Source organism: Ornithodoros turicata, unplaced genomic scaffold, assembly GCF_037126465.1.
Source record: "Ornithodoros turicata isolate Travis unplaced genomic scaffold, ASM3712646v1 Chromosome37, whole genome shotgun sequence".
Classification (NCBI taxonomy): domain Eukaryota; kingdom Metazoa; phylum Arthropoda; class Arachnida; order Ixodida; family Argasidae; genus Ornithodoros; species Ornithodoros turicata.
The window spans coordinates 435627-443505 of record NW_026999367.1 but is presented as its reverse complement, the minus strand read 5'-3'; the positions used below and the strand labels follow the sequence as shown (position 1 = coordinate 443505).

The 7879-nt window shown below is 44.5% G+C and overlaps 2 long non-coding RNA genes across 2 annotated transcripts; one reads left to right on the top strand and one right to left on the bottom strand.

Moving 5' to 3' along the window:
- Positions 1-209: 209 nt before the first annotated feature.
- Positions 210-940, bottom strand: LOC135373985 (uncharacterized). The gene is made up of 2 exons (XR_010416699.1): positions 728-940; positions 210-326 (listed from the first exon to the last, which is right to left on the bottom strand). It is a non-coding gene; the product is annotated as an uncharacterized LOC135373985 (long non-coding RNA).
- LOC135373983 (uncharacterized) lies at positions 734-5501 on the top strand. The gene is made up of 4 exons (XR_010416698.1): positions 734-1111; positions 1445-1726; positions 2136-2346; positions 5486-5501. It is a non-coding gene; the product is annotated as an uncharacterized LOC135373983 (long non-coding RNA).
- Positions 5502-7879: the final 2378 nt, after the last annotated feature.

Sequence of the window (7879 nt, the reverse complement as noted above, 5' to 3'; positions counted from 1 at the left end):
TTTCAAACCGCAGCACGCTAGTTTCGCTGTGACAACGTCAACGCAGGTTTTTGAATGGTTACCAGATGTCCCTCTAGTTTCAAGCTTTTGACCGTCTGTACTTACGGTTTCATTTGACAAAAAACTAAATGCCGCGTCACAGCATGATTTTTTCCCCCCATTTGATAAGTACACTCAAATAATGATGTATATCAGAGACCAGACAACACTGTATATATTCCTTTTTTATTTCAGCACATTATTTTACTACTCTTTTATTCAACTAACGAAAGATATGTTACAAATTACCAGAGTCTTGCTTGACTTCATCCTTGTACAGAAGCAATCTGCAAAAACAAAGGGAAAACGAAACATCCTGTGAATGCTCTTCTCAATCAGGACAAAGTCTAGGATGACTCAAATCTCGATCAGGTGTCACGCAACAACAACAAGCAGCATTCTCAAAGAATCGGTTAACGTTTTCCACTTTCCGATATGTCTCTGTTACTGTGTCATGCATTTGCATAGGAGTACGACGTTTGGAAGTAAATAACCCAGTGACAACAATCACAATAAAATAGAGGTGTTCTATACACACACATTTCCAAACTTGTGTTGCGCATTGCGACAACAGCATACAACGAATCGAGAAGCATTGCATGACTACGTATTGCGGTTACCAGCTGTGATGGTTTCGAAATAAAAATAACAAAAAAAAAAAAGGCATAAAGACAAGAGGTATACTCACATCCTTTCAAAGTTGCGTCGTCGATGAAGGTCTGATCGGTCTCAGTCGTCGACAGCTAGCTTATAAGACCCTTCATTTTTGTTTTATTTCAAGGGAAGGAAGGATCACGTGAATGCATCGTGGACAGCTTCTCCTTTCGCAGGAGCAGCATGTGAAATGCGATACCTCTTGCCGACGCGCTCTTTTTTCTTCTTCTTTTGGTATGATAACACAACCGCGAAACACCCGTCTGGCTTTTTCCAAACGCTCTTTGGGAACACCAACCACACACACACAAAAAGAAACCGTTATCGCCCTCGCAAGATGAATTTTCGACTGGTGGTATACGCTGTCTGCCACGTACGAGCTTCCAGCAGTGAGTGTGCCACGTAAGAGCCAAGTGATGTGAGTATTTCAAACCATTTCTTGTGTTACAGTGTATTTTATAGCTAAATGAAATGCGGGCATGTATTTGTTTTAAATTCTTTTTATTGTTTCGCTCAGATGAGACAGCAGAGACATGGTAGCCGATTTCGAAAGAGTGATACCGTAACCGCTGTGCTTTCCATTCCCAATGAGTCTTGCAATATTGTACACATTGCCGGGACATCGTTCTATTACTTGCCTGGGTTCGAAGCTTATTTCACATAGCTTCGAGCACTCGAAGTTATAATAATTGTGCGCGACATTTGCTTCTTTCAAGCAATGCCATAGTTGACGTGTATCATTTTGCGACAGATTTACTCCGTATCTCGTCGGATGACCATTGCTGAGCCAAAGGCGTACGGCAGTTACTGCAGCTGGACATCGGTGGACGTAGATGTTATGGTCAATCTGAGTCACGGTAGTGCATTTTCCCTGTTTCAGTGTTGGTTTTGTAAATTCTGTTGTAGCTACGAAAACGAACAGGGAAACAGCACTCAGAAAGGACAAGGTGTAGCAGAACATCTCCGGACATCTATTTACCATGACGACCTACAGTAAAATGAGACAACTCGTCATGGATTTCAATATTTATTGGTAAGCGTCTTTGGGTGACAACCTATTTTGCAACAGGTCAATTGTCATGTCGTTTATGTACACAGCCAGGTAATGGTAGCCAGTCTTCATTGCGTAGTACATGATACATAGACTTTCGGCCACCAGTTGCATTACGTCGACGTCACGATCACCGTAATAGCTGAATATTGAGCTCATCTGTTTTCCCCATTCGGAGACCAGGTCGAACGGGTGGTCGGATAGGTGCTCACACTTCCTGTGCACCCTGGCATACATTGTTTTTGAAGACTCCCACACAGTCTTTTTCGCGGGAAGGTTCAGAGGCAGGGACTGGAACAGGAAAATGTCTCTGGTTATCTTAAATGCTGCGACGAGCACTGTGTCGTCCGTTGACTTCGATGAACCGCATTCTAACACGTCATTCCAACAGGTATGAGGACGGCGACATTTTCCTTGGAGTTGATGATCCTGGGTAACGTCCCGCATGCCGCACACATCATCACCCGATTGGGACCAGGAATCGCCAGCGTTGGCTGGCTGTTCGACATCGGACCAGTGATCGCCAGTCATTTCGTCGTCGGTGGTGGCAGGTAGTTCTCCGGAACCCAAGTCCTTCTACGACTTCCAGAAGGTTGCAACAGGTACTGCACCTTTCCATTCCGAACGCGTCTTTTTATAATGCGGTGGCCCTTTCCAGGCTGCACACGTGTTAATTCGCTTGCATAAAATTGACCTTCAATAGGTTCTTCCTGCTGGTCACGTAAGAGATAGGTATTCGGGTAACCAATCTTGACTGCTCTCACCACAAAAATTTCACGCGTAAACGAACCAAGATAACTTTTGACTAACTGGTGTCTAGACTTTGCTATTCTGACAAGCTGGCCAACGCGAAAACGTGGCTTCTCTGGGGGTTTGCTCGGAGTAGGATAGAGCTTTTGTCTAAATAAATGTTCATTTTCTTTGTTGACATCCACAGGTCGTGCCGACAGAGTTCTATGAACACGATGATTATATGCTTTGACCAGAGGCTGTAAAATTTTCAAGTACGATTTATGTCCCTGATATTCAAAAGCACGATAAAGTGGCGTCATAAGACTTCGAATAGATCGTTCTGCAATACTTGCTTTCGTATTTGAATTAGTGTGGAAGAGAGATATCCCTTTTGATTTTAAAAATGCTCCGACTGACTTATTTGTGAACTCTGTACCTCTGTCTGAATGAATCAGTCTCGGAGTCCCAATACGTCTAAAAGCGAGTCTCAGTCCGCGTATAATTTCCGCTGCTCGTTTATTCTGCACAGGCACTACAGCAAGCATACGAGAAAATGCGTCGATACAAAACAAAAGATAGCGAAAACCCTTGTTGTATCTCGACAGTTTCTGAAGGTCTTTCAAATCTATTTGGAATATATCCTTCGCACCCAAAACGATGGTCTTCCGGAACTGACGTGGTCGCTTAAGTTCTCTGAAGAGAGAGTACACATCACTGGTTTCCAGGAACTTGGCAACCTTCGCCGGCTTTTCACCGATCGCTCGTGCGAGTCGTTGAACACCACCTAGAGCACCAGGATGGTATACGTCCACGTAAGCAGCCATTAGCACAATTTTCTTCCACGAACACGAAGTCCGTCGAATGACAAGTAGGCATTTATAACGGCTGCCACGTCACCTTTGTACCAAGAGGGCGATCGATTGTGCAGTTCGTATTTTATAAGCTCGATGACGGAACTACTTGGAACAACGCGAGAATGACAGATAATCCTTCCCTCTTCATCTATCGCAAATACGGTCTTTAGCATCTGCAGAATGGCGAGGGCCTTCTTCCTGTGTCGTGCGGGAAAATGCGCCAGAATGTTTTCGTCCCGAAGGTAACCACAGTGTTCCTGTTGCGTTTCCAACGTGCTCAATACCGGTTCCATTCTCGAAGTCTCTTAGCCGCTCTTGTGATAACCGGAGAAATGCGTCGACGAGGTGTCTCAGGTGTGAACGTAGGACTACCGGCTGATGGCTCTGCAGTCTCCTTTTCAAGTCGAGATGGATGTACGATAAGTGTCGGTATATTTAGCTTGACCAATAGTGGTAGGATCCTCTCGAGATACGCGGGTCGCCACACATTTCGCGCTCTTGTGACCAAATAATAAACAAGGTCTACAACGTTGGTATTTGGTATTTGTTCACCATTGACAATGAGCTCAAACGTTTTACTATTCCAGCCGAGCACGGGTTTTAGTAAACGCAGTAATTGGCTTGCTCTCATCTTGTAGCCGCTGCTCATAAAATTAACGATGGCATCTTCCTCCTCGTCCGCTTGAATCTGTGTCTGCTCTCTTGTCGATGCCACATGATTTGTCTCCTCACCTGCTGCACTAGGCTGTCTTAATGTGTTCGCGGGAGGATGCAATAGCTTGTGCAAGTACTGGATGATCTCCTTGGCCTTGATATCATCAGGCTCCTGTTTATTCAATATCGACGGAATAGTGCTTTCCCGATAGGGAACAAGCTCGTATTTCTGCATTATTTAAATGCCGATTGCTTTTGCGATGCTTTTGCCCGCTAAACTTGAAACGAGACCTAACAAGGGGGGCAACAAAAATTGCAAAAACCCGCCGGACTGATGAAGAATCCGTTTAATTTTCTTCACATCTGCACGGTCTTGCCTGGAAGCCAGTGTCCTAATGGGTGTTGCAAAAGGCTGCAATTGCTTTTTAACTTTCGCCGGTACGTCGATGTTTCCTTTGCAGAGGTTCATACAAATCTCCCTGATTGTTCGTAGCTGTTCCCTGCTGGCATGTTGAATCAGGTTGTAACGATCTTCCCCTGTCTTTGCTTCAGCGATCATACGAAGGAAACGAATGTGTTTGTTAAGCCTTTTCATGACCTGTATACGATCTGTCTGTGATCATCCGGGAAAATGTTGGTCCACACCTTATAGTGATCGTTGCTCTGTTGAGACAAGTCGATAACTAAGTATGAGTATGGTTTCTGACAGGCATCTTTATATATCGTGGGCAACAAATCATTTCGCCCGAAAATCTGCCTGGACAGCATACGCAGCTGGTCTGTAGTGCGTGGTTGAACGAAATAAAACGAGAGCCGTGCTATTGAATTGTATTGTGCGATACAAAGGGTCGTTGACGAACAGGTATTGCGAGATGAACACAGCCGTGATGACAGGTGGTGACACCCAGCGATATAAAATTTGCAGATTTCTTTGAGTCTTTGTCGGTCGGCTAAACAGTCGTCAAATATAAATAATGAGTGGCTATAATTCTCCGGATCTGCAGGGATGTCTTGACTGAAATTTACTTCAGGAAGAGTATCGAATACCGGCTGCTTATAAAGATAGATATACCATATTTGCTTGAACGGTTTGTCAAAGAGGACAGCTCTGTGTTTAATTAGTCGTGCCACGAAGGTGGATTTCCCACTTTGACTAGCCCCTGAAATTGACACCGAGGCAGGCGTCACGAACCTAAAAGGTGCTATCACTGTCATTTCGTGCAAGGGAATGAAGTCTGGTCAAGATACGTTTCGTTAGATAAACAAGTCCGTGCTTGCAAACTGCAGGGAAAAAAAAGCAAACTGCAAAGGTAGGTCCGACTGCAGAGTTGACGATGTAAAAAAAAAGAAGACTCCTCAAGGTTGCCATGCTGGCAACTTCTTATATAAGAACTGTCTGACGCTCAGCTCCTTCACTCTCGAACCTCCTTCTGAGGAGGTATGGTGTTCAGAATGATGAAATATTTTGCAGTGTTCTAACATGTGCTCCTTTTGTTTTCAGTCGGTCCAACGTGTCCCGAAGGATCATCGTCGTCATCATTGCATCAGTGTACAAGTAAGCATCATGTCTTCGTCGATCTTGCATAAACTTGACAAGTTAAAGAAATGTGGAGAGTTTCAAAAAATGGCGACAATTCCTAAAAACATCAAGTATGATGTGGTTGATGTTAACAAAATTGAAACGAGGTATGGCGAGGCGGTCTACGTAGAAATTATGAAGGATCACGAGCACGTAAAGGTGTTCCTTCCAGCTCGGTTTCATAAACTAAGCACTCAAGACATCGAAGACATGAGGAACACGAGCGGGCTCTGGATGGAGAAGAAAGAGCGAGTTGGAAAAGAGGGGAAACGTCTTCTTTCGCCAGACATCGTGTTCGGTCAATCCGAGTAAAAAAAAAAATAAAAAGAAATGGTGACATGCCACCTTTGTCCTCCGGTCGATCGGCAGCACTACACAACAGCGCTGGGACTTCAAGTTCATCTGGCTAACGTTCATAACCTTGCAACACCCTGTATCCCATTTTGTGAGACACTCTGTACGCTCCGCAACTATACCAACCGCTATGAGCTTCATCTACATGACAGAGACGACGACGGGCAGGATGTCAGCACATTCTTTCATGAAAACGGACGCTACCTTGCCGGTGTACTTCGACATTTCGGATTTCCGTTACGCTTTTATGTTTTGCTGAAGGCGGAACTCGGTCGACATACGCCTGAGGATGAGATCATATTTGTCACTCAATTTATTCCTTCGAGTGTGCATACGCTGTGGTCGGAACGAGACGTAGAACGTGCTGTCATTGAAGTAGGCACTGAAGTCACCAACAATTTAGAAAAGCTTGAAATGCAAGGGTCGGGATTTTTCTTATTTCGAATTCACGCCTGCATTCTTCATGTCGGTCGTCTCGCACCACAGCTCATTGGTTGTACCGACTTTGAATTGCCAAACGAATTGAAAAAAAAGTGTCGGTGTCTTCTGAATGTCGACCTTCACGAGGATAGTGAACAGAACATGTGTTTCGCATTTTGCGTACTTGCCGGTCTACATCCTGCAAAGGGTTCTTACAGACGCAGAGCTTCATCCTACAGGTCATACCTGTCTCAATATGTATTTCCAGAGACGTTTCCTGTAGTGTTCCCGAAAGATGTAGAAATGTTTGAGAAGCAGAACGATGTGAGCATTAACGTGTACGGTTATGACAAAGATGAAAAATATGTTTACCCGATTAAGGTTGTTGACGACCAGTGCAAGAAGCATGTCGACCTACTGCTGATTGACTTCCATTTTGTACTCATTACTAATTTCAATGCTTTGTTCACACCACCTGGTTATTTTCACTGCAAACGGTGTACGATGGGTTTCACCACCCCGGGTGTACTCGCCGATCATCTACTAATGTGTAAACAACAAAAAGTGTCCAAGACTATTTTTCCAAAGAAAGGTGAGACACTGTCGTTTGCCGGAGAGCATTTGATGTCGGAAGTTCCCTTCTACTGTGTATACGACTTTGAGAGTGTACTATCACCGTGTTCGGGAGGCGGGAATGTCTACGAGGAACACATCCCTTCATCCTTCTGTCTCCTCGTCATACGCTCGTGCGATTCGTATGTCTTGAAGAAACATATTTACCGTGGTGCAGACTGCGTTTCCGTTTTCATGGAACTATTGCGTAATTTGCATGATGAGCTGTATGCGATGTTGCACGAGACTGTGCCCTTGCAAATGACCCCAGGAGACGAACTCGAACATTCTGAAGCCACTCACTGTAACATCTGTAAAGAACCATTCACTAAGAAGCAGAAAGTGCGAGACCATGATCACGTAAGTGGAGAATTTCGCCAATCATTGTGTCAGGGATGTAATCTGAAACTGCGGATACCACGGAAAGTGCCCATCATTGCACATAATGCCAATTATGACCTCGGATTCATAGTAGCTCATCTGCACCTGCTTCGGAAGACAGACATCAGAGTGATAGCCTCCAGTTGTCAAAAGTTTAAGGCTATAGACATTGGTGTGTTCCGCTTCATAGACTCGTTAAGCTTCCTCAATGCTAGTCTCGACACACTGACGAAAAATCTATGTGACAAAGGTGAATCTAACTTCAGGTGTCTGCGTCAGTTTTTCGCAGAGGAGGACTACTTCAGGTTGGTTGTACGTAAAGGGGTTTTCTGTTATAACTACGTTACCTCTTTTGAACGTTACGACGAGCCCTGTTTGCCATCACGTGACCAGTTCTTTAACCAACTGAACGGATCAGAAGTGAGCGAGGAAGATTACCGCCATGCGCAAAATGTGTTTGAAAAATTTCAACTGAAGAGCCTGGGCGAGTACTCGGATTTGTACCTTCTGACGGACGCATTGCTTCTGGCAGACGTGTTTCAAAACTTC